The sequence below is a fragment of the Castor canadensis genome, chromosome 2, assembly GCF_047511655.1.
Source record: "Castor canadensis chromosome 2, mCasCan1.hap1v2, whole genome shotgun sequence".
NCBI classification, from domain to species: Eukaryota; Metazoa; Chordata; class Mammalia; order Rodentia; family Castoridae; genus Castor; species Castor canadensis.
Window position 1 is genome coordinate 71,876,952 of NC_133387.1, and position 26,403 is coordinate 71,903,354.

General features: G+C 34.4%; 2 protein-coding genes across 7 annotated transcripts in view; one reads left to right on the forward strand and one right to left on the reverse strand.

Annotated features, from left to right (window-relative positions):
• The window catches only part of Immp2l (inner mitochondrial membrane peptidase subunit 2), a 930,480-nt gene that overhangs the window by 412,102 nt on the left and 491,975 nt on the right, over window positions 1-26,403 (reverse strand). The gene's annotated exons all lie outside the window — the stretch shown is intronic.
• Window positions 12,741-26,403, forward strand: part of Lrrn3 (leucine rich repeat neuronal 3) — a 35,947-nt gene continuing 22,284 nt past the window's right edge. The window contains exon 1 of the mRNA XM_074065034.1: window positions 12,741-13,213. The gene's annotated coding sequence lies outside the window, so the exon portion shown is untranslated. The remainder of the gene's footprint in view (window positions 13,214-26,403) is intronic.

A 26,403-nucleotide genomic window follows, 5' to 3' on the forward strand; every position in this document is an offset into this window, starting at 1 on the left:
CTTGTTTGACAGACAGATTTGACTTAATTCCTTCAACACAATTTTATCACACACACATATATATACAAAAAATAATATTTCAAAATGAGTTATAGATGATTGAAAACAGAAAAAATAGAATTTGTTAGCTAAGTGTTTAGAAAAGTGAAGCAAACGATGTTTTCATCACTTAACGCTCTATGCCAGATTAAGGGTCATCTATAAACATAGCTCAGTCTGCCACATTTTTTTCATATCAAACAAGTCAGGTGGTGTACTACATATCAGGCTTTGTGTTGAGTACGAGGAATACAAAGATGTGGACATCCTGGTCTCTGCCAAACCTTCACAGGATGACCAGTAATGAACCAGATGCATATTGATTCTGAAAACCACAAGAAGTCTCCGCATTAGAAGAATTTTCTTGTCAGCAAGCAAGATATCTAAACTGCTAAGCATGTACTCTAGGTAAATACTCTGAGGCACATCAACTCTGAAGCAGGCAGCTTCAGGCTATTCATTTGAAAATGAATTGAAGACTCATAATCAAAATATCATGAGGATATTATTGATAGGATAAGTATTTGTGTCCTTTAACATGAATAAACTTTTTTTGTTCATGGTCTCAAATCAAGAGGTTTTAGTGATGTTGGGAATCCCCATTTAATGATGAAAATGACCTAATTTATTCTTATATAATTAGACTGAATTTGGTATTTTAAAAATTTTGGCAGGCAAAAAATCTGAAAAAGATATATACTTGAAATATATGTTTATTAAAAATGCATGACTGGGCTAGAGGTGTGGCTCAAGTGATAAAGTGCTTGCCTAGCAAGCACAAGGCCCTGAATTCAAACCCAAGTACCACCACCACCAAACAAGAAAGCATGATTGCTAATATATTTAAGAGGAGTAATGGAAAGAATAAAATGCTAAAAGAAAATAAGGCTCTAAAAACCTGTTGTTTTGTTAGTTTTATTCTATTGATCTTTAAGAATCCATGAAGGAAAGAAATGGTGCTTCCTATTTCTACTTGTTTCTAGGTTTTAGACATTTAGTGCCTTTTTGTAACACCACTGCCCAAAGACAGCCACAAGCACCTCTGCACTGTCCCTAGTGTAGTTTTAAAAGCTCTGGGCCATGAGTCCAAATCTCATTCAATCATAGACTGTCATGCAGAGCTGTCACCTAATTGCCAACAAGTAAAATGGCACATCATCTGCAAAAATTTGTTGATTTCTGAATGTGTGAATTAATTGATATGCTGGTATATCTCTTGTTTTCTGAAAAAATAAAAGTAGTTCTAAAAAAGAAGTAGCAATCTCTTCTTCCTCTGACTCTATATTGTGTAGGGGCTGGAACCTCTGGGTGTCATTTAGCATTTTACATACCTTTAAGAAGATGTTAATTGGCCAAATCAACAAAGGAGGATGGAAATGATAAAGAAAATACTGTAATCAAAGTCCTATAAATTCCAATTTCCAAGTTGAGGGAGAAAGAAAGATAGCCCGATTTGGGGTAGGAGTTACTTTCTTAGCTGTGGGTTGGCCGAGGCTGGAGAATGGAGAGGAACCTCCTAGAAGCTGTGTTTTCTCACTTTGTGTCTGAATTGGATGCTCATTAACAAGCACCCAGCACCAGTTTGCAGTAGCCATTCTGAATTTAACAGTGACAATTTGGAGGCTGCAAACCTCAGTCTGACTCTGAACATGTGTTTGTTTATTGGCACAGAGATAGCACTACACAATTTGGTTATAAAGACAGCAGAGCAAATCTAGATTAATATGAGAATCCATATTTTGTCCTTCCTGTGCTATATGTCACACTTCTCTGTGAGACTCTAAGAAGAGCAGGAATTAAGAACAGGTCAGAAGAACATCTGCTTTGCTTATTTTGATTACGTGGGCAGGCAAAGGAATTTGCTTTTATAACACTGAAATAACTTGGAATGCGGCAAAAATAAATGCACCTTCTGTCTCATGGAATGTTATTACAGTACGACACTTTGTGAATGCTTGGTGGCATTTTCAAGCATTTCTTGTTCCCCTCATTTCTTTCTCAGCTCCATAATGCAATCCTCATGGTTTGAGCACTAGACTTCAAATGAGACATCTATTCAGAGCATGTTCAGACAAAACGAGTGGTTTCCTTAGTAATGGGAACTATGCAAAAGCTTTCAGCACAGCCCCTCCAGCCAGCCAGGCTTCTCCCTGAGCTTGGGGTTCATATATAGGCTCTCAATAACCATTATATAGCTGAAGAGCACCCCAATGTCTCAACTTGACAAAGCACTGAATATTCATTGAATTTCTAATAAAATGTTCCCTTTATAAAATGTTAAGGATGTAAGAAGTACTCTTAATGTTGAGGGTTAATTTGCTCATTTTTTGCATCATGTCTATGGAATGTAAAAAAAAAAGATAAGCCATTTCACAAAAGAGACATATGTTGTTATTTTGTTTGATTATATTTTAAACATTTCCTTACCTTAAAATGTTAAGCTTATCTTATTCTTTTTTTTCTGTCTATGCTTAAAGGCTGCTTCTCCTGATTTTCTGGTTTTCTGCATAGCAAACATCCTCAAGAAAGCCGTGAAATTCTGTTGTTAAGACAGGGTTTAAGTTTTACCTTTTCATAGCCTCAAATAGGTCAAAAAATAAAATAGCAAAGTAGTTTTATGTGTAACAATGTTAAAGCTTTCAGTATATGGATCTATTTATCCATTTTCTTAGTTTCAGAACAATGTGAGACTTGATCAGGAAAAGACATGATTTTTCCCATAAAGAAATATAGTTGTTCTTCATTTTAAATACTGACTCTCAAAGGCAGTCAAATACAGCCTATTATCCTGAAATTTAAAAAAAAGCTATGAGAAAATAAGAAAAAAACTTATCTGGGTTAAGATAATGCTTTCCTTGGAGGATAGCAGTTTACAGATATCTTCAGATTATTTCAATCATCTAATTATAAGGATATGACTATAGATACACATGTTGGAGAAAAGTGAGCTATAGTCAAGTTAAGTTAACATCCTATCATGAACATGTTGTGTAAATCTGGTTACAAATGAGCAAACACAGGAAGCAAAAGTTGTGCCATAGAATATGCAAAGAGGAAATGAGCGCTTCAGATGATATTTGGAGAGAAGAAAATACAGTATTAAGAGTCTTGGACTTTGGAGTCTGACTTGTATTCCAACCTTAACTCCTCTCTATTCAGCGATTACAAAAGTAACCAACTTCAGTCTTCTCTACTGTGAAAAGGGGAGAATCCCTGCTTTCCTCAGAATATTGCAGGAGTGAAACCAAATGTGTGCAATGTTTACCAAGTGTGTGTGTCTTCCATATTGCTGAACTCAAGGATTGCTACTTATTATCATTCAAGTTATTTTTTAATATTTTGGCAGATATAATTTCAGCATTTGCATAGCAATATATGTTTCAAATTATGATCTATCCCATTGTGTTTTATGGATAACTCAAGGAAAACCATTTGCATTTCCCTGAGCAACAGAAATAATAAATATAACAAAAAACAACAATATGAAGTTTGCTACCAAAGAGAATATTGCATCACCATCTTTGATAGATATGGGTGCTCTTTTTTCAGAAATTGTAATGGATTTTTTCTCATGGCTCATATTCACTACATCAGTTCTCTATGTAATCAAGAAATCCCTAGGTTGGCCATGGTTTATAGCTAATTGGCCCAAGCAAGTATCAAAACATAACCCTGCTCTCATTTATGCTAGCTTGCATGTCACAATTAAGGATTTAAAGACTTAATGGTGCTATGCTTAAACATATTGAAAAACTTCTTTCTTCTCCATCAAATCTCTGCTTCAAATGCATGTATATATATTTTCTAACAACACATTCAGATCAATTATTCTGTGTTATGGGCCCAGAGGTAAAATACCAAAACTGGCCACTCAAGTTAGGACACAGATTTACCAGAAGAAATAATTGACCTGAAGGTTAAAGAGTGAACAATGGGAGTCAGTCTTGCTATAGTCAAGTATGTGCCTGACTGTGAGTTGTAGGAGTATATGGACTAGAAGGGATAAGACCAGAAGCAGGGAAGTTAAGAGCAATTGTGGCAACTAAGATAAGAGATGACGAAGGCCAAGCAGATGAGCAGATGAAGAATGTGATTCAAAAGATATTTGGGAACAAAATCAGCAAGATTCCCTAACTGATATTCAATAACAGGATATGAGGAAGAAGGAACATCAAAGATCCTGGATGTCTCTGGATAACTAGGTAGTGAATTAAAACAGAAATTAAAAACACATGAAGAAATGCCAGCTTAGAAGAAACCCTGAAAATTTTAAGACATATAGCATACAAGGTGCCTGGGGGTAATGCAAGCAAAGTTGTTAATCATAGAGTTTGATAAACTGTCTCACACACAGAGATAAATATAAGGAAGAGCTATATTTGCAGAAGCAGTAATATAGGTCTGAAAGTAATAAGAACTATAAAAAGAATGGGAGAAAATTTTTGCCATCTAACAAGGTACTAATATTCAGAGAATGTAAAGAACCCAAAAATTAAACAATGAAAGAATAGATAATCCAATCAATAAATGGCAAATGAATTAAACAAATGGTTCTCAAAAGAAAAAATACAAATGGTCAATAAATACATGAAAGAATGTTCAACAACTTTTGCTATCAAGGAAATGCCAATCAAAACTACACTGCAATTCCACCTCACCCCAGTCAGATGGCAATCATCAAAAAAACAAACAATAAATACCAGAGAGAACTGGGAGTGGGAATATAAATTAGTCTAGCTGCTATGGAAACCCATATGGGGTTCTTCAAAAAACTCAAAACAGAATTACCATATGATCTTACTATATCACTCCTGGTTATACAGCCAATAGAATCATAGTCAGCTTATAGAGAGATACCTGCACATCCATGGTTATCACTGCACTATTAACAATAGCCAAGTTATAGAATCAGCTTAGATGCCCATCACCAGATGAATGAATAAAGAAAATGTGGGACAGGGACATATGGAGTTTTATTCACCATAAGGAAGAATGAAATTATGTTGTTTGCCACAAAATTGATAGAACTGTTACGTGAAATAAGCCAGTCCCCAAAAGACAACATCACATTTTCTCCCATATGTGGAATGTGGGGGAGGGGGAATTGGGACATGAAAGTAAAGGGGGATTATTAAAGATGTGGAAGGGGAAAAGAGGGAGAGAGAAAGCTGATAAGAAAGGATCATAGAGTAGGTGAATATGATGAAAGCACATTGCATACATGTATAGAAATATCATGATACTTCTTTCTATAATTAATTTATGCTAATTTAAATGAATATGATCAAAGTATATTACATGCACATAAGGAAATGTCATAATGATACCTCTTACTTTCTATAACTACTTTATGATAATTTTTTAAAGAATATAAATAGTAGGGATTGTAATATCTAAGAGAGTACATAAAGAGTAGTAGGCAAAAGACAAAAATAGGATTAATACTTATGATGCAGACAAGCCCAAGAAAACAGCAGAAAGAATGTGTAGGGAAGCATGAGAGTGATTAGGCAGCTTTGGTGTACAAGAACCAAACTGGGAAGGTACTGATACAGATTCCATAATGGAACTGCAGTAGCAAATATTATGTTAGAATCCAGATAAAAATGAATTTTAAAAGTAAGTAGAAAATGGTGGTGTGTTTATAATAAATGCTGACAAGCTCTTTTAAGGAAATGCAAGAATATGATACCATATTAACACACAAGTGCACATGTATGCACACAACTCGCCCAGCTCTAAGATGTGAGAAAATTAGTGGTCTCAAGCAGAAAGACTCATATTAGGTCCTGAAAGGAGATTAGATTTTAGTTAAGAAAGGAAAAGGAAGCATGTATCTTGGAAATGGTTGAAAAGGATAGCAAATCTGCTTATGGCTGAATAATAGGAAAAGAATTGGGAGAATTCCTATAGTTCTAGTAGAACATAGTGGGATTATAAAACAGAGGTGAAGATAATTTTAAGATTTAAGGCTAAAAATTCAGTAGTGGTATCAATGTAGCAGCTACAGGAATCTCTCACCCATTTTGTCATCCTTACTAGTTGAAGAGAGTGACTTTCATTCTTGAAAACATCTCCCCTACAATAAAAGGAATAAATTTATGAATGATCACTAAAAGATTAGGCAGAGAACTTTAGCTCTGGGCTTCCTGCACTCTCCATCAATGAAGAAAGAGAATCAGATAAAGAATGATAACAGTCACCTTTGTTCTCCCATCTAGTAGAAATCAAGTAAAAATGACATAAAATACTCATGAAAATTAAAATAATCCTTTAATTTCTAGGTGGTTCAATATAACTAGATGCCTAAGTATTTTACTGACAAAAAAGTTAAACTTCTCTTTGTCAAAATCACTGACTTGATTATTTACTTGGATGCAAAGTAATAATTTTATTACCCTCCCTTTATAAAAGGACCATATCAAAGCAAAGCAAATACCAACAAACTTTGCATAAAAATACTGAACTAGGAGAAAAGTGTTATATCAGGACATCTTGATCTTAATTTTTGCCTAGAATTTATATGAACTTATATAACATCTTGCTTTTTGGAGATTAATTTTTGCCAAGAAGTTAGATGTATCTTAACAGAGTTATATGAACCCAACTGTATTTAATAAATCCTAATCATAGATGACGAAAAAGAGGAAGTGATCAGTAAAGAGAAAGTCCAGGTCAAGAGACACACTTATGTCATATAATAGCTCTGTTATGAATAACATCGTGTGAAATTCAAGTCACCAATCTGACAGAATCTATCCTCACAAAGGGACTGTCTTGATTTAGTTCTTCTTTTAAGTAAATGACCCTTTCTTTATTACTCAAATCTTTGAAATAAATAAGCACACAATGGTGATAGCAAATTACTCCTGTAGTCAATAACCTTTTAACCTACAAAGTATATTGTTGGATACAAAGCACATAGGACATTATTTTCTGCTTTTAAGGGAAAAGCTTGCTATCAAGGGACATATCACCCACAAACTGAAATACAGGATGATGCAAGATAAATACAATATTTTTAAAAGAGTTTAAATGTGATAAAATGAGGAAAATATTTTCACTGAGATGGGGACCTTCTTATAGGATGGAATTTTTAGCAGAAGAAATAAACAAGAGTGCAAAATGCAAGATATGTGGAAGAAATGAGGCATTAGTGTTCACTGAGGAACAGAATGCTCTTGGAGTGAGGTAAAGAAAGAAAGACCTGAGTGCAATAAAGGGAACATCTCAGAGTTGGTGTGGCACAGTGGTTAAGAGTGAGCCTTGGAGACAAACCAACTTTGGTTTGATTATAGATTATATCATAAGCACCTAGATGACTTTTTGCAAACTCAGCCAAACTCAGTTTTCTGATCTGCAATTGAGGCTAACAGCTATCTCAGTATTATAATAGAGAGGATTGAATGGTATAATTTATGAAGGACTCTTAACAGACTATTTTGCACAGGTGAGTGTTCAAAAAAAATTCTTCACTGTTATTGTCATTTTTATGTTATCGCTATTTTAATTATTATAACGTGGACAGAACTGAATACTGTTAAGACATATTTTACTAAACAAGATAGTTCTAATTATAGAAGTAAGTGGCTACCACAGAAGAATTAATATATTATTTTAAGTAACAGCCCTTTTATCTAATTATTTAAAAAAATTCACTGACTATAAAAAGTTTGAGAAGTTAAAAAAAGAAAAATCACCCATTATCCCACCATATGTAGATTTAGATTTTTACATATATTTATTTTACTATTCTGGCACAACTTACACACTATGTACCAATCTATCTGGCTATTTACCTACTGTACTTTTTTTTTTCCTTTATTAAGACACAGGGTCCCACAATACTGCCTAGGCTGGCCTGAACTGCTGGGCTTAAGTGACTTTTCTGCCTCAGCCTCCCAATAGCAAGAACTACAGGTGTGTGCCACAGTGCCCAGCTATTTACTACACTTTAAAATTTTTGTATTTTATAAATCTGGATCATAATTTATACACAGAAAATCTGCATTTTCTGTCCTGCACACCAGTGTGATCTTAAGAGCAGCAACATCTTTTTTTATTCTTTTTTGTTGTTTCCAACATGGCTAGAGAAAAGCCTCAATCCTCTCAAACAAAATAACTAAGCAGGCACAGAGAGAAGACAAAATGAGAAACTTTTAGGACTAAAGAGAAAGATAAAAAGAAATAGGAGGAAGAAGAAAGGAATTTGAGGAAGAGACAGAGAAACAAGATTTGTCCCCTTGATTTCTGACATCATTCTTGTTCTTGGTTGTAAATTTTCTTGAGTGGTAAAATTACTTTTAGTTTTTAAATGGAATCATATCTTTTGTTGAAAATGAGACCATAGTTAAATAAGGATCTTATTTTTTTCCTCCAATTCTATTTTCAAAACTCATTTGAAAAGAAAGTAAGAACTGTAATTCAACTTGATTTGGTTTAACATTCTAGCAACCAATGTTTTTCACCTTAAATCACTTATTTAAACTTACTTGAGAGCTAATCTGCTATCAAAATTAGGTTATGAAGGACAACTCATTGAACTTCTTAACACAATGGTAGTCCCTCATTATCAGTGGCTCATTCTATGTACTTAGCTTTCAGAGACGATCAACTCATCTTTCCCAGTAGACACTGCATTTCTTCCAAACTCTATTTCTCAAATTGTGACACCAATTCTGACATTGACACTGAACAACCATAACTATATGAAAACATTCACTGTCTAGGCATAAAATTCATTGCTTTTTAAAAACAGTATTTTACTTTTGGCATCCCTGGTTGCTGACTACATTGAATTGTTGGCACAGCCAACAATCAAGCATTCATTTATTTTACAAATGAATATTGAGTGCCTTGTGCAGTGGAAAGAGCCTTGACTCTGTCAGCAGGACTGAGTTCAAATTTTAGCCCCAGCATTTAATAGTTTTGGGACACTGCTCAAATAACTTAACTTCTTTGCGGCAATGTTTTTACACTGTCTGATGGGGATAAAGATAGTTATTTTTTTATAAAGATTTTATGAGGATTAAATAACTTTTAAAACACAGACATATGTCAGTGTTCAACAAATGCTGTTATCTCTGTTTTTATGCATTGTAGAGGTTAAAGACATAATAAGGCATACACCTCTTCTAGGAGAATCTTACAAGCTAAAAGAGGAACGAGGTAAAATTATAGAAAATTAAAGAATGCCTCTGTGGGTCAGGAGGAGACTATATTCTTGCTAGAGAGTCTGAAGTAGAATAAGTTATCTAAGAACAGGTAGACATACAAAGGTCTTGATGTACAAGGTAGAAAGGATGTTCCAACAAAGGGGAAAAGTGGGAAAAGTGATGGTGGTGGCACAGCCAACACTACCAACATCGATGGTGATAATGATAGTGGCAAAGAATGGTTCAAGCATTCATTCAATTTTACTATATTTTATGTACTTTTCTAAGCTCTATATATGTATTGACTACTTTAATCCTCATAACAATCTTAAGAGAAAAATGATATGCCAAGATGGTACATAAGCTGAGATGCAACCACTAAATCAACGAATAAAAAATGCATCCTAATATTTTATTTGATGTTGAAGACATAACTCTTTCAACCTAACTTAAGAGTTACTCACTTATGTTTTTAAATAACTTCAATACCATTTTCATTGTGACTGAATACTCATTTGGGAAATGTTGCATTTACTACAATGTAGCTAATGTGCATGTCCGTCCATGTGATACAGTGGATTTACAACATGTAATTTTTCTTAAATTTCAGCAGACTCTAAATGATGAAATGTGAAAACAAAGAAAAAAGGGAGGAAGGCAGGGAGATAGGACAGGAGAAAAAAAACAGAAGGAAAAGAAAATGCAGATCCATCACCTATCCACTAGAGATAGGGTGATATACTGGAGAAATGCTAGAGAATCAGAGGGGCTTTACTCCTGGCTCTCCTGTAGCAGGGACAAATAACATGACACAAGTTTCTTGACCTTCTAGAACATTATAGTTCTTAGATTCCATGTTTTTCATTTGATGGCCATTCACAATTGTACTAATTCAAAAGTCTAAAATCTTTACCCTATTACAACTCATATGGTACTTCATTATAGATATGATACCTAAACAAATTTCTCACACATTTTTGGTAGACTGTCATATTTCCAATGGATGACTGACCTCCTTTAATAAATGAAAAAGCACCCAAATATACATTAAGCTGCTGATGTTCTGGTAGCAAGATAAAAACTATAGGCAAAGAAGAGAATTCTCATCCTTTTCATTCAAAGTCAGAGATATTTTCTTCTCTACATTGAAATCTCACTTGTAATGCTTTATGATAGATAGCATGTATAAAAATGAATATAACAGCACAGCATGTCAAGGTATCCTTGTAATCCCAGCTACTCAGGAAGCAGAGATAGGACAATCAAGAGTTTAAGGCTCATGCAAAGTTAACAAGACTCTGTCTCAAAAACAAAATAAAAACTAAAGGGCTAAGAGCATAGCTCAAATGGTAGAGTGCTTGCCTAGAACACATGAAGCTTTGAGTTCAATCTCCAGTACTAAAAAAAAACCTGAAAAACCAAACAAAAACACACACAGAGACTATGACATTTTTTGAATTTATCATTCATTATAAGTTATATCTACATTATAAGGACAATTCCATTCCCCTCTCTCCAAAAGGTAGTAATCATTTAGTTAAAATGTCTTCCTATGAAATTACGTAAGGTACTTTTTAAAACAGTACTCCATCCTAACTAAATTATTTTTTCTTTGATTTCTGAATAAGACTGAAATTTCAAACCAAGAAAGTAATTTTGCCATTATCTGTTTGACCATCACAACTTGCCATCTAGGTTTGACTACGGGATTTGTCAATTATATAGTCAGTATCAATCAACCAAAATGAAATGCTTAAGGAATCATGATATAAAGGGGAATTATTTTAAAAATAATTGTTACAGTTTTAATATAATTCATCCATGTGTAGGAATAAATCCTGCAAATGCTGAAATGATTTCAAATATATAAGAAATTACAGGTGAAGGAAGTAAAATTAGGGGATAAGGAGGATGATTATTACCATTTTGTAAGTATAGTATATTATATGTAGACACTTTCCAACACAGTATCCCCTACACTCACCATAATCCCTAGCATCTATAGAGCTAAGTAGGTGCTTTCTGAGCAAACCCTAGAGTGATAATGAACAAAATGTTACAACAACATTGTGAAATAAATATTATTAGGTTAAGTAAGAATCTGCTTTTGTTTTGAACTTATTTTTATTCAAAAGTTTAGGAAACACTGAAGTTATGTCTTACATTTTTTAAAAAAGCACACATATAATCCCATCACTCAGGAGCCTGAGGCAGGAGGATCACAACTTTGATAGACAGACTATGTCTAATAAATAAACAAACAAAAATAAATAAATAAAGCATTTGGGAACTTTTTAAAGAGACCTACAATGTGAAAACATTTGATGGTCAAGGACAAAGATATTGTTTTTTAAATTGCCTAGTATTATAATGGTCTATGTCATTCAAAACACCTAAGGAGCAATTAGATATGAAGCATTTTTTTCCCCAAGTAAATCTAATAAATGTCATTTCTTTTTACTCCACTAGAGGGTAGACTTTAAAAACTAGGGTTGGACTCATGAATTTAGTCTGTTTGTGACCTGTTGATAAATTAATCCTCATGTTCCATTCTTTTCAACAAGATGTTTCTCTAGTATACTAATTAAGGTTATAAAACATGCATTTTTAAAACTGTTGTCTATTTTTTCATTGGTGTTCTTTGAGACATACACACTGCTATGCTTTTGTGTTTTTCAAATTTCCAGTAAATCAGAAAAAATGGTTTACATATATGGCTTACATAGGATATTTGCCTGGTTAAATATCCATTCAGAGTTAATAGGCCTAAAATAAGATGAAATCATTTTTTAAGAATTTAATGTATTATAGTTGAAATATCCTCTCCAATTAGTACATCATAAAAACCATCGATACACAGATTCACATACAAACAATATTACACGTGTTCATTCATATATAGTTGGCTATAGTTGGCAGATTTGTTGCAACACATAGAAGTGAGTCAATATAATTAAAAATATATCATTAAAAATTACCCCCCCACCACACATGCCAATGTTGTGAATTATAGAAAACATATGCTTCATTTAAAAAAATCTGGTAAATCCAGATTTGCTAAAAAAAAAAAAAAGAGAGAGAGAAAGAAAGAAAGAAGGGAGGAAGGGAGGAAGGAAGGAAGGAAGGAAGGAAGGAAGGAAAAAAAAGGAAAGTGCTACTGAATGGCATGGCAAGCACATAAGCTAAATGAAGCAGGAACTACAGAGAATCTAATGCTACTCAAAACAGTTACATGCTGCTTTTCTTAATACAGCCATTGCTGAACTTCACAAACGGGGAGTCAGAGGCTTAAGTCTCTACCAGGTGTTTTTAGTATTTGGGAAATCCTGCCCTTTTTTCCAAAGCAAAAACACAGTTCCTCTGAATGACTGATAACCCCCAAATAGGAAAACTTGTCAGAAATTTCCAGCATTCCCCTAAAGGGAAAAAAAAAAAGAAACGAAATGATTCCTAGGAAAATATGTGAGCCCGTTTCATTTATTTGTACCCTAAGCAGCAGTGTCATAGAACAGACAGGTTGGTTCAGCCAACCAGACTGGAGCAGCTGCGAGTGCTACATCTTGGCAGTCTGAAGCGATTGGCTCCTCTCTGGGGAGTGGAGGGTATTCAGTTATTAATGACCGCTGAGCAGGCAGCACCATGTCAGTGTGACAACTGATCGGGTGAACGATGCACCAATAACCACCATGGAAACAAGGGGAAATAAAGCCAGCTCGCAGGATCTCTCTTCACTGGATTGAGAGCCTCAGCCTGCGGACTGAGAGAGAGTTCCAGGCAAAAGAAGGAATCGTGGCTGCAGCCTCCTGCCTTCCTTTACATTTTAGAATACAAAGAGAAGACTGCGTACATGTGTGCATATGTACAGTACATACTTGTGTACACTTTATTACACACATATATATGCACCAATTTACACCCAGGCAAGGAGACAACCATGTGATTATCTCAACCAAAGGGACTGAGGAATTCAGCAAGCAGGGACACCAGAGATGGTCTAGCACTGAAACTGCTTTTGCAAGGTAAGTTTAAAATATACATATCTATCTAAATGTGCTCTATTTCTTACTACATTAATACTCATGTTTTCACAGAAAAATTCTCCTTTGATGTTTTCTTCTTGTCTGAATCTATGACCATTTTTCCTTACATTTTACTTTGGCCAAGAAATTCACATGCAGAATCCCTCTGGCTCCGTGTATGCCTAGCTGTGTTTATGGGATTCTCCAACATGAATTTTACTAGCTTGAATGCCCATCAGAAGATGTGAGTGGGAGAGAAAAAACAGTGTTGGAGGGGAGGAGAAACAGGAAAAAGAGGGGGGAGAGAGAAGGGAAGGGGATAGTGGGGGAGAAGAGGGAAGAAGAGGGAGAGAAGTGGGGGAGAGACAGACAGAAAGACACAGAGAGCCAGCGAGAGGAAAGGACAGGAAAGAGAGACACTAGACTGTGTGTGTGAGAGAGAGAGGAGGAGGGTGATTTTTCTTTTCTTCACATTATTTGTAATAAAAAGCAGGTCATACATCTTTCTGTGTTTTGAAACCATTCCACCAAATGGGGCATTTTTGTTTCCTTTCACCCGGAGGATGGAGATTAAGGCGAATGCTGTTGTATGTCAAGAGTGAAAATCACTAAGCAGAGTAGCGGAATGAGCATATCACAAATAGTTATTGAATTTCTGCCAGGCTACATCTTACCGATTGGGGTAAATGACTTCCCTTTAATAACATCCCCTCTCTGGTGTGAAGGAACAGAGCAAATGTCTGATTGCTAATGCAGCTGGAACTGCCACACACTAGGTAAAAGGATCCCATGAACCAGAAGAGTTCTAATCTTCTTGGTAATTAACAGGATCACAGCAGGACAGCTTTAAAGTACATTTCCTATTTAAGAAGATTGTTTGTTCAAACCAACTGCAGTATTCCCTTTGCTGTTGTTGAGCTAGATGGCTTAATTCTGCTCTAATTTATTCATTTTTAACAATATGTCCTTGTTTCCGTGCCTCTAATTTTAGTGAAAGCAGACTATGAATATGAGTAGAGGAAAGGAGACTGAAAAAGAGAAGATTCAAAATATCTACCAAGAAAATAGTGTACTCTGGTACTATAAATATTACTCATACCCTATATACTTATCTTTAGTTTCAGAAGCAATGTCTTTGAGACAGAATTACTCTCTGTAAACTCTATGAACATCCATGTAGTGATGATTCATGGAATATAATTTGGGTTAATTTTTACTTCTAATCTTGTAAAAGGAAGGCAGCTACTTAGAATATGCTTTCAAAGAGACAACACTGATTGAGGACGTTCGTGGAAACATTCACTACCCCCATTAGTGGGTCCTGGAAAGACATTAAAATAAGCCCAGTATTTACATTTCATCTGCTGGAGTTCTCTCCTCTTTTCTAACTAACCGAATAGTTAATGGAGTCTGCTGCTTTAAAAGAGTGTTATTTTTCCAAAACTGTGATTTCAGAGTTATTACTGATTTCCCAGTTTGTAACATATGCCAAAGACAAAAGACAATAACTAGCCACTTAGATCCTGCCACTTTCCCATAAATGTGTCAAAAAATGAGTCAGTTTACAATATATAATGTAAGAAGTCAATTAATTCCTGCGACCTTTGTAAATGATGACAATAAAGCAGCTCTGACAATCTGCCAGTGGCTTCGATTTTCCCTCTGTAAAATGAACAAGTTTAAGAAAAGGGTTCCTGCTCAGAGCGAAAAATGAAAGGTGCTGAAGCATTAGCTTGCAATATTGGCAGGCTGGCTTGCTCTGCCTCAAATGCCACATGCAATCTATAGAGAAAACAAAATGATTTATTACAAAGAGGAAAAGGTGTTTTATTTGCTTTTCTGCTATTCATTAGAAGTGCTGCTTTTGAAATAGATTGGATCTGCTATTTTGAGATAGCTCCTAAGTTTCTAACCAAGAGGAAAGGCTGGAAGTAGATAGTCAACCTCCCAATTTGAAACTCCTGTATGATGTAGCATTGCAGTATTGATTTCAGTGTTTCCCAAACCTTTTTCAGGGAAACTTTTCATACCAAACACACACATCCTTAAATCTTACCCAGCCTATTTTAAAATTGCAATCAATAACAACTAAGGACAGTGATTCATTCTTTAAATCTCGTAAAGCTCACATACATATTTTGTAAATTTCTGAGGTCACCAATGTGCCCACTTTAGTCTGAGAAATACAGTCACTCCAGGACCCCGGGGTTGTCACATATTGTGTGCCAGTGAGTGTGGTGATATGAGAACCCATGCCAGATGATGCACATAAAGACATGTCTGGAAGACTTCACCAGCACTAGTTTCCCACCTTCCTGTAGAGATACCAGAAACAATAGCTTTCTGGCAAGATAAGCTTCAAAGGACCATCTTTTAAGGGTGTCAGTTGTCACAGGCAACATGCCGAGCTAGAACGCTGATGAGTAGATGGAATTTTTCTTTGGTGGTAGTAGTTGTTGTTAATGGTTTAATAAGCAGTATTACCTGCTTTCTAGGCCAGTAATTTAAGAGCCTATGAAAAAGGTGATCAAGTTATGATTTACTAGTTGTATTTTACTGTTTCTTTGTTCTTTTTTTATACCTACTGCTTTTGCCAGAAAATGAGTTTGATGATAAACTTTTTTCCCCTACCCTGATATTTTCTGGGTGTAAAATTTCTGAATGACATGACATTATGACATTTACTGCAAACTAATTTAGTTGATCAGAAGGGTTTCTAACTCGAGGTGTTTTTTTTTTTTTTCAATTCAAGTTAAATGTTATTACTTCGTGATGCTGTAGATGGTCATAGATGAGGTTGGTAAATCTGAAAGATCATTAAAAGGAAGCTAACAGCATGCTAAAAGAATGAACCACTACTTGTAGCCCCAGTAGGGATGTTCCCAAAGAATAATTTGAAAGTAAGTGGCTACATCCAATCTGAAGAAACACTGGACCGGTCTACTGAAATATTTCACATAGACTTGATTCTGAGTGCTTACCTATTTACGAATTATTCTTTGGTACATGAATCTAAGTCAGGTAAATACTATGCAATATATTAGCATGTCTTGTTAATGCTGTCAAAGATAAAGCTCTTTTATTGGCTATGCAGAAAGTACTTAAGAAAGCTTTACTGTGTAACAACTGAACACAGGTCCTGAACAGAGCTCAAAGAACTCTTCTTCACCCCTCTGATAAAGTGATGTCTAGAAAGTCACTAGTAGAACCTGATAGCAATCATTCATTTAATAACAATGTGAAAGGAAATCAAATTCTAATGTAACGAAAGTAGGTGGTACCAGAGGATGGGAAGAAGTAACAAGAAGAAATCAAAGACATTTTCATTAACATGATAGGAGGAGTGGAGGAAGATCTCAAAAGATGCTATTTAGAGATCAATAAATATAAGATTAGCAAAGGAGATTTAATGCCCATTTCAAATCTTTATGATGTCTAGTACCTACCAGGTCATGTGGTATATTTGCATAAATGTCGAGTTTGTACATATCTGCTTACTATCATGTTTATTTATCTTTAGACCATAAGGGAGGGATTTTTTTAAAGACACCATCAACAAAAACAGACTACATAGCTTTATCATAGGAGAATGAAGTGGGGGGAAATACTTCCATAAAATACTAAAATATTTTACTTGAAAGTAATCACTAGTAGTCTAATGCACTCATTTAGTAAATGAAGAAATAGGGTTTCTTTGATAGGTGAAGCAAAGGGTTTAATATCTTTATGGAGAAATACAGTATTGATTATATTTTAAATCTGCACAGCTACTTGGTATAGAGGCCTAGAGTAGAACCCCTTGGAGTACTCCCTCACCATTCCATTAGTCTACCTTCCTCTGTCTTTTAAAAATAATATTTGGAAATATTTGTGCCAAAAAACTTAAAAGAAATGTTTATGAGTATTCTAAAAGCAAAGCCAGCATTCAATAATAGAAGTATCAATGATTTGTTAAGTATATATCACAAATATTTCAAACCTTTAGCTTATCTTTTATATATAAGCCACTGTATTCTGGGGTGAGTCATAAAAGATAGAGCTTTGCCCTGTTTTTAAAACTTCTTAATAAGACTTGCTATCCTTTACCTCCAGGGACTCAGCTAATGATCATCTACTGTAAGCTGTAACTTTTTTCTAAGAATTCTGAGAGATGTTCCATATTCTTTATAAACTTGGTTTCACTGTAAATATTTTAAGACACTGAACACGTGCCCTTCATATATACAACATCCATTCTTATGACCCATTTCTTGCTTGTATACAACCCTGGAAAATGAGAGTATATTCTCAGGCTTGCTATCCCTCCCGTCTTCTCCCCACCTCCAACCTGCCTTACGTTTTCATTTCCAGAGTTAGAGTGAGAGCCTTTGGAGGAAATGACACCTTCTTAGTTTTATGGCTCTACTTATTTCCTTTTTTGGCAAATTTCTGTTTCTAAATATGTTCTCCAAATTTTGCTTAACATAATAGCAGCAAATGAATCCAAGAAGTTTTGAAAAATAAAGGAGAATATAAAACAATAAACAACAATGTGAATATTTGTTTAGAGCTTTACTGTTTACAAAGCACTTTTTCAACACTATTTGCTTCTCTCAATAACTCGGTGGGGTAGGGGTGGGGTAGGAGGTGGCTGTCCTTTCACTTGAGATTAGAGAATAAGGTTCTGTGAGTTAGAGACTTGTTACCTGTGGAGAAATCAGGGAGTAGGTGATGGCATGCTTATAACACTGATCACCATCCTGGCACTTCAGCAGTCACTAATAATATCCCTCCCTTCTTCCCAAACTCCCTCTCTAGACCTTGCCCTTCTAAATTCTCTGTTCTTTGCACCATACAACACTATATCTGGATGAATTTTGGCAAACTAAAATCTGCATTTCTTAACTTAAATCACAGCTAAAAATTCTATGCCAGAATTAAATAAGAAAACACAACATTGAATTATTAATTCTTAGAGAAAAATATTTTATGTTGTTCTACCTACTCATCCATATGTTTGTTTGACAGCATTAGCACTTTGATAAACAGATAATTGGCAAAGGTCTCAAAAATTGGATATAATAGGATGAATAAATTACTCAGGGATTTCCCAGGTTGGCAAAAATTATGAAAAAAGTTCTCAAGTCACTAGAATTCTAGTGTTATTCTGGTAAATAACACACTTAATCATCCAAAAATACTAGTAAATTTGTAAGCTAAAAAAATTTAAATGCCAGGAAATTTATTTACAATATTCTAAGAGCCCTTCCTTGGGGGAAATGAATGAAAATCCCTAAAAAACATACTCAAAAATTTCTCCTGTCAAGCTTTACTTCCAGATAATCAGCAATTCTATTTAGGGAAGAAGTATAGCCATCACAAAATTACCCATATCTGCATCACTTAAAAGCTTTTCATCAGTAGGCAACAATTTCTATTCCCAAAGGCCCCAAACCCTTGATCTAAGTTCTTAAGAACCCAGAGGGAAGGCAGTGTTTCCTTGCTGAGGTCTAGGGATTTAGGAACAGGAGAAAATATTCTGTCCCATGCCTAACAATGGGTCATGAGCCAAACTAGCATCTTCAGAAAGGCACAGACTCATACCACTTAATGAATGATGTGAATAATGCTTGATATGTTGACTATAAAAATATTATAGGGCCTCATTTTCACTATGGCCAAAAGGACTGATTTAAGCTTTTTATAAATTTTTTTAAAATTACTAGATTAAGTTAATAAAATGTCTGTAAAGAAATTAAGGCAAATATTTCAGCATATTAATTCCCTGGAATAACATTTGTTCCATAGTATCTTATAGTCTCATAATGCCATAAGTTGAGGCATTGTCAACTAACTTGCAGTTTACTTTTGTTAAGGAAAAAAAGACTGCAAAAAGTCATGCATTTTCAGAGATAAAATTCATATTAGTCTTTATGTCCCTACAATAGTTCCCTCATTGCTGTATTTTTGTGTAAGAAATATTGGTCTCTTCATTGCTTGTTAACAGTATTTATGGAGGTTATATGCTTAATTCCATTTTTATCAAAACTCAGACTCTCAGAAACACCATATATTGGATATGTTCGGCAAAGACTATTCAACATCTACAGAACACACAAAATCATAATGACCATTACTGAAACTTCAATAGTTGCAGGTAATAATTTCAATATACATCTAGGAAAGAGTATATTCTGATTTCTACAAAGGCCAAGGGGTTAATGACCTTGCACTGCAAGTGCTTAAGGCACTGAGAACAACAACAAAAAAAAAACAGAGTAGGGAAAAGGGTTTCTGTTATAATGCTGCATTGCTAAAGAGAAAGTGAAAATAGGACATGTAAGCACATGTAAACCTTGGAAACTGTTCAGAGTAAGTTTTGCATGAAAAAATATAAAATATCTTTATATGAGCTTAGAATATATTCATATAACAAGTCAATTTATTTTGTCAACGGCTAAACTGATTCACTTACCAAACACATAATTCATATTTGTTCCTCTTACTGCAGTTTATTACCCACACATTTTTTACACAAACACTATAGTGGTTCAAAGAACATCACAAGGTGATGTTCACCTAACTCTTTAAAATCAGTGAGCCATTTGCCAAAGTACTACTTCCTTAATCAGTCATTTTCTTTTTAAGAAGCAAGCAAATTCCATGTATGTGTCAAAGGCCCATTTTTCATTTATACTATAAATTGTACCATAATATGCTGCTGTTGGGACAAAATGGTCAAAGAAATGAAGAATTAAAATAAATATTATAACAAATTAATGTAAGCAAAAAACTTTTAAGTTCAAATCACATCACCTCTCTTAGATAATCCTTTACTGGTTTGAGAAATAGTAATATTAGCAATTCTCAGTTTTACCTACTGACTCTTTTGAGTCAAACACTGTGCTAAGCACCTAACAGGCTCAAAATAACCATATGAAGTAAATAGTGCTTTCAACCCCATTTTACAAATGAGGAAGGTAAGGCTTAGATTAAAAAAAAAAAGGCAATATCATAGCTAATTAAAGGCAGAACAGGAAAAGAAACCTAAGTCAATTTGGCTCTAAAGAACATGCCTTTGTGTACAAAACAGCACTACCTCCCATTGGTATTCTTAAATAGGCTAGTCTATACTGCCTTCCAGGAGTCAGATTTCCTAACAAAGCACAATTCCACTTATAATTTCATGCCATACATTCTCATTGAAGTATTCATTCATACTTTCTTCTCTTTGTTTCTAGGAAAAGAGTAATGATTTCCTTTTTTATATTTAAGTATCCCTATCCATTAAATTAACTGAAATGATTTTTGTAGTTCATGTCAGGGTAGACTAGTGAATTGGGGTTTGAATGAATAGCCTTGTGCTGGCTAGGCAGGTGCTCTACCACTTGAGCCACTCTATCAACCCAGTTTACAGTCTTCTTGTTTCATATTTTTCAAGTAGAATTTAACATGATTCTTTACCTGAGGTCATACAATGCAACAATGGCACAAAGAAAAATGCAAAGCTTAGTCTCAAATTTTGTTATTTATAACAATCGTTCCAAGGATTCAATCTCAATTTGTGAACTCATTTTTTCCTCACACATTTTCTTTTAAACAAAGAAAAATGAAAAAGTCTGAATAATAGCATGATCGTCAATTTTCAACGAAATTCATCAATCCTCCGAAGTATTAATAAGCTTCTAGCTCTACAATTGATAAAAGCTATAATTCATTTTTTAAATTGAGCATGCTGAACCAATCCTAAAACTGCAGCACACATGTTCTATACAGCTGTTTGTAAAACTTCAGCATTTCTCAGTAAGTGACCTCTTCAAAGGGCTATCAGGGAAGTCCTTCAACTTGACTGTCCTACATAGAAAAGGCTGAAAGAGAAATTAAGACAAAAATGTTACTGAGGATTCTTTTGAAAATTAGGAATCGGGTTTACAGAATCCATGTCCACATACATTGTATTATCAAAATGAGCATTTATTTCAAATCATAAGCAGTTAGAAAAATTCAAGTTTGAAGTAATAAACAATCTGTGTGTCATGAACAACCTAATTCAAACCATGTAAGATAAAGGCTCTGTAAAACCTAAAAATTAAAAATGTTCAGCTTTTTAATCTTGTATTTATTTAAATTTGTATTTATTTACAACAATAAATATGAAGAAAAATTTAAAAAGGCAACATTCATTCAACATGTACATCTGCCTGGATGCTGGGTTATCTCTGAATATACCTAGTCTCATTTGACTTCACAATTCCATGAGTGAACTGAAGCTCAGAATGGGAAAAAATTTGCTCAAATTCACTCTGTGGCAGGATCGTGACTTGAACACAAAGCCTATCCTATGAAAAAACAATGCTATTGTGCCTCTCCTTTTTATGCATAAGCAGACAACAGTCTTTTTCTATAATTTTAAGTTCCTTAGCAAAGATCAGGAAACTTATACAATAATTAATCAAAATTTACAGTACTACCACATGGTACAGCATGATTAGTATGAGTTTATTTCATGAACAATGAATACTTAATATAATTCAACTATTTAAAATCAAAGTGTTCCTTGCAGATTTTCTATTTAAACATTCTCATTAATCTGTATAATTTCAGAAGTGTAATGTGTATTAAAAAATGATCATGGTTGGTAATCCCTAATACTTGGGAGGTGGCAATCAGGAGGATTGTGGCTCAAGGCCAACCCTGAGGTGAGGGGGATCCCATCTCAATCAAAAAGCCAGGTGTAGTGGCACATGTCCCCACTAGGCAGGAACATAAGTAAAATAACTAAAAAGCAAAAAGGTATGAGGATATGACTTAAGTGGTAGAGCACTAGCCTAGCAAGTGTGAGGCCCTGAGTTCAAACTCCAGTACCACCAAAACAAACAAACAAAAAATTATAGTTCAATTCCAGAGGGACTTGTGAATAACTAAGCTATCTAAATCTTTATTTAAATCTATATCATATTTTAGGGAATAGAAATCAAATATGAAATAAGGAGAGTTCTCTTAACCACAAATATCTTGCAAAGTGAATAAGAGAGCAATGTTCAGACACTGTCCCTTTACTCCTGAAGGTTGATCCCCTGTTCAGGAAATATTTAACAACTTTTTAATGTTTTCCTGAATGTTGCACACCTAGGAAAGATGATGAATACTTTTATTTTAACATGGTAATTCCTCTTCCAGACTACTTATATCTGTCCCTTCTTTAACACCACTCTAAAGGAATGGTACATTTAGTTACTAACTCCACTTAAGCACAAGGCTTTCCTTTTTACAAAATCATGTTTAATTATGATGCAACATGCTGCCCTGCATTTTACTTTGTAAAGACTCTTATGACTCTGAGAGAAGAGAAATTCTAAGATAATGATATTATACCACTTAAACATTCCATTTCCTGGTCATTAAGTCAACGAGCATGGATGCATCCACAGTTGATGACATATTGATAAGGAATGATGTACACATGATATCACAAATAGAACCAAATATCTGTATTCTCAATGATCTGCATCAAACTCACTTTGGTGAGTTTAACACAAAATCTCAGAAACTCTGAGAGTGACACCTAAGAAGCTCTAGTGATATTTTTTTTGTAACAGCTTTCATAATTAACAAAGAGATAAAGATTCAAGTCCATTTTGTCTATTATCTACCATTTTTGTTTTTGTTTTTGTATAAAAAGAATTTTTGTGTTAATCAACTGCTTGATTTTATACAGAATATGTATACAATAGTTAAACTATGTTGTAGTCTTCCTAAGAGAAGACTGAAAAAAGAGTAGGGCTAAATGAATTAGGGTTTGATCATAAAGTCTGGTTGAGAAATTCAATGGCCTTAGTTAACATGTAACAAAAACATCAGATTGTGGTGAACATCCCTCTCTTTATTGCTCCCAATCTAAAGAGGTATGTCATCATCATTTTTTGGCTCTCAGATGTGTCTGTAGGGGTAATTTATGTGTTCTTAGGAGGAATATGTACAAGAAATGCATACATCCCTTTGCATGTTCACTTAATACACCACATTCCATCTGGAATTCAACAGCGGGTTACTCAGAAAGTGCCACATAATAAATGAATGAATTCTAAACTGTCTATTTGTTTTCAAATGCCATTGAATAATACATGGAGTCAGAATTGGTATAACAGAATCCATAAACTAAGAGAATGTTTAGAGATACTAAGTCACTTGCTCAAAGTCACCCCCTTTTAAAGACATGATTGGAACCAAAAGCTAGATGATTGAATCTTTGCCTAGCAGGTATTTCACAAGATATTGACTGTGATCATGAAGTTTCAAAAAGTTTTTACTTTATACTCATAGAAAATCATTCTTTCTTTAGTCACCATGATGACCAGAAGTTCCTTATTCAACTCGAAAGAAAAATTCAGCAGTACCTTCTCTGTGAAGGGTACCTGTTTGTGCCCACTTTCAGCTACTGGGGTATAGCAGGAGCCCAATTCACTGTTACACAATCAGCTTTCAAGATGCCTCTTTAGATTGGCATTTTATTGACAATAATGTCTTAAGGCTGCTCTGTATCAAGCATATTAATTAACTGGGTCTGAGGTTTTGAATTTGTGCCCTAATGTGATTTTCGCTGAACAGCTGTTTTGTTTTTTTAAAATCAGGCAAATAAAACAGAGGGAAAAAGAGCAAGAAATCATTAAGTAGAAACCCATAAGTAAAAGAATGGTAACCATAGAAATAGAAAGTTTCATACTTACAAAAAACTAGAATACTCCAGTTTTGTATGCTATTCTGTTAGAAATTTCTACTCCTCTTAGACATTCCAATTCCAAGTTTAAAAGGCTCAGACAGCATTTAGTCCCAATCTTCTTTAGTAGGTCCACAAAAGGCTTTAGAACACATATAAAATAATGAAAATCTTTGAAATTATATCAGTGCAATTTTTTAAACTTTTATAAAAACCTTTTTATGTTTCCTCCCAAGAAAATACAGTTTAGAAAAATGAACACTCAAGACCCTGAGTTACTGCAATAATTTTTAAAAATTGCTGACAGTAATTTAGTCTTCTTTAAGACCACTGAATGTCTACTTATGACAAACATGGTTTTCACTTCTCATTTTTTGAAGGATGGTTAGATATGATAAGTGAAACTACTCTATATAGTTGCCAGCAATAGTGTTAAATAGTACTAAATAATAGAAAAGTCTCATTAATTCCCTACCTAGTCTTTTCAGTTTTGGGAGAGCAAATTCTAGAAAGACTATTAAATGTAGAGAAAAGAAAGGTTATTAGTAGGGATGAAAAATGTGAGGGACTTGCTAAAGTGGCACAAGGGATGAGTCATTAACAGCTTCCCAGTAAGCTGAATGTTGTACTTTTATCAAATTAAAAATATGCATAGCAATACCAGGTTCTCAGTCCATTAAGGGTAGGGATAAAAAATATTCAGAATGAAACTTCTAGACCTCTATGGCAGGCAGAAAAAGAAAGAGAGAAGACAGTCTCATACAAAAGTGAGGAAGAACAATAAAAAGAAGGGAAGAGGAATTGTGGTATAATTGCTGATAGAAGTGAGTTGAGTCCAATATGTGGGCGCAGTTGCTAGAATGCAGACAGCAAAAGAGGCAACTGCATGGGCTCCTAGAAGGTTCCAATGCAGAGCTAATTCTAGCTCTATAGCAAAGGTCTCATTGAGGCAAAATGTTTTCTTATCTATGTAGATTGCAAATATGCATACCTAAATAAAATAATCACAAAACCTTTTAAAGTATCCTTTATAAAATTATTTGATTCTTCTGCATAAAGTAAACTAAGTATCAACATGTTGAAAAAATATAAAACAGGTGTCAACCTTCATTTTGTAACAATCTTCTATGAATCTGGCATCTAGTCATTCTACTTAACATCATGTGTGAAATTCAGAAACTCAAAAATTACACAAAGAATGTAATTAGCCAAAGAATGAAATATTAATTCATGATGGCATGTTGAAAGGAGCAGACGAGAAAACACCACAAAAGTATATAAATTGAGTAAATGAGATTGCATATATTACCATTTTCCAAGAGAACACAAATTTATTGACTGACAAATTACATCTGGTTTCCTTCCTTAGTCAGCAAATCGCAAAAATGGGTTGCTGTGGCAGCTGCCAGGTGTTATTTAGCTTACTGGGGGCAGGAGGGGAAGAACCCTTAAAGTAACTTCTAAAACACAAATACAGCATATATTTTTATTTTTCCTCCCACCCTAGGAAAACAAATCTCCTGACAGCAGGTTTACTTTTTTTTTGTAGCTTTAAAAATGGGCTTATTTTCTATCATTTTCATTTATACTGTCAGTTTATGCAAAAAGGGAAAAGAAAAATCCATACAAATAAAAGTGATAAATACAAATTGTCTGACTCACAAGAATGTGACCGGGGCCATTGTCTTTTATAGCATCCCTGCTTTTATCATCAACAGCTCTTTTAGCCAATTTAACTCCACTGATACATGTATCAACTCCATGCGTGATACTCCCAGGAATATTCTACAGTTTAATTCTTAACTCACCAGCAAAGACAAGCTTATTTTTCTATTCCAGAAACAAGGGCAAGTCTAAGTAAGAAACTGAATTTTCTCAGAAGCATATTCGTAATCACACAATGACACAAAACATTGTTTCCAAGAATGCTACAAAGGACCGTAGAGCACACAACGCCGACGTTAGTGTACACGGAGCAAACAAATTAACACCTTCTTGTTAAATAAAATTAGAAGACTGCTCATCTCCAACCTACTTACTTTTCAATTGGACAAAGTCTCTGGAGCATTTAAAGCCCTGAGTACTGGAACAAGAAAAACTTGAGCCATTTTATCATTTGTTTTTTTGTTTTGTTTTGTTTTGTTCTTGTTTTTTTGGTGGCACTTGGGTTTGAACTCTCCAGATGTAAGTCTGATATGGAAAGGCCAATTTGAAGTCTCTTCTCTCTGGAAGGTCACCAATTTTGAGGATGCTCTCTCAAAAAAATATTTTACTTTAAAAAACAAATGACAGATAGATGTATCATTCCACTTCACCACTACTGCCATATGGAACATCATCAGGAAACTGTCACCACCCTAGACTTGAGTAAAGAGTTCACTATTTTGAGGCAGGGATTCACAGAAGGCAAACAAAAGTGTCTACTAAAAGATACTAGGGACTTAATAAATAACAAAAACAGGAATTAAAGTTGGTGTGTGAAAATACTAAGAAT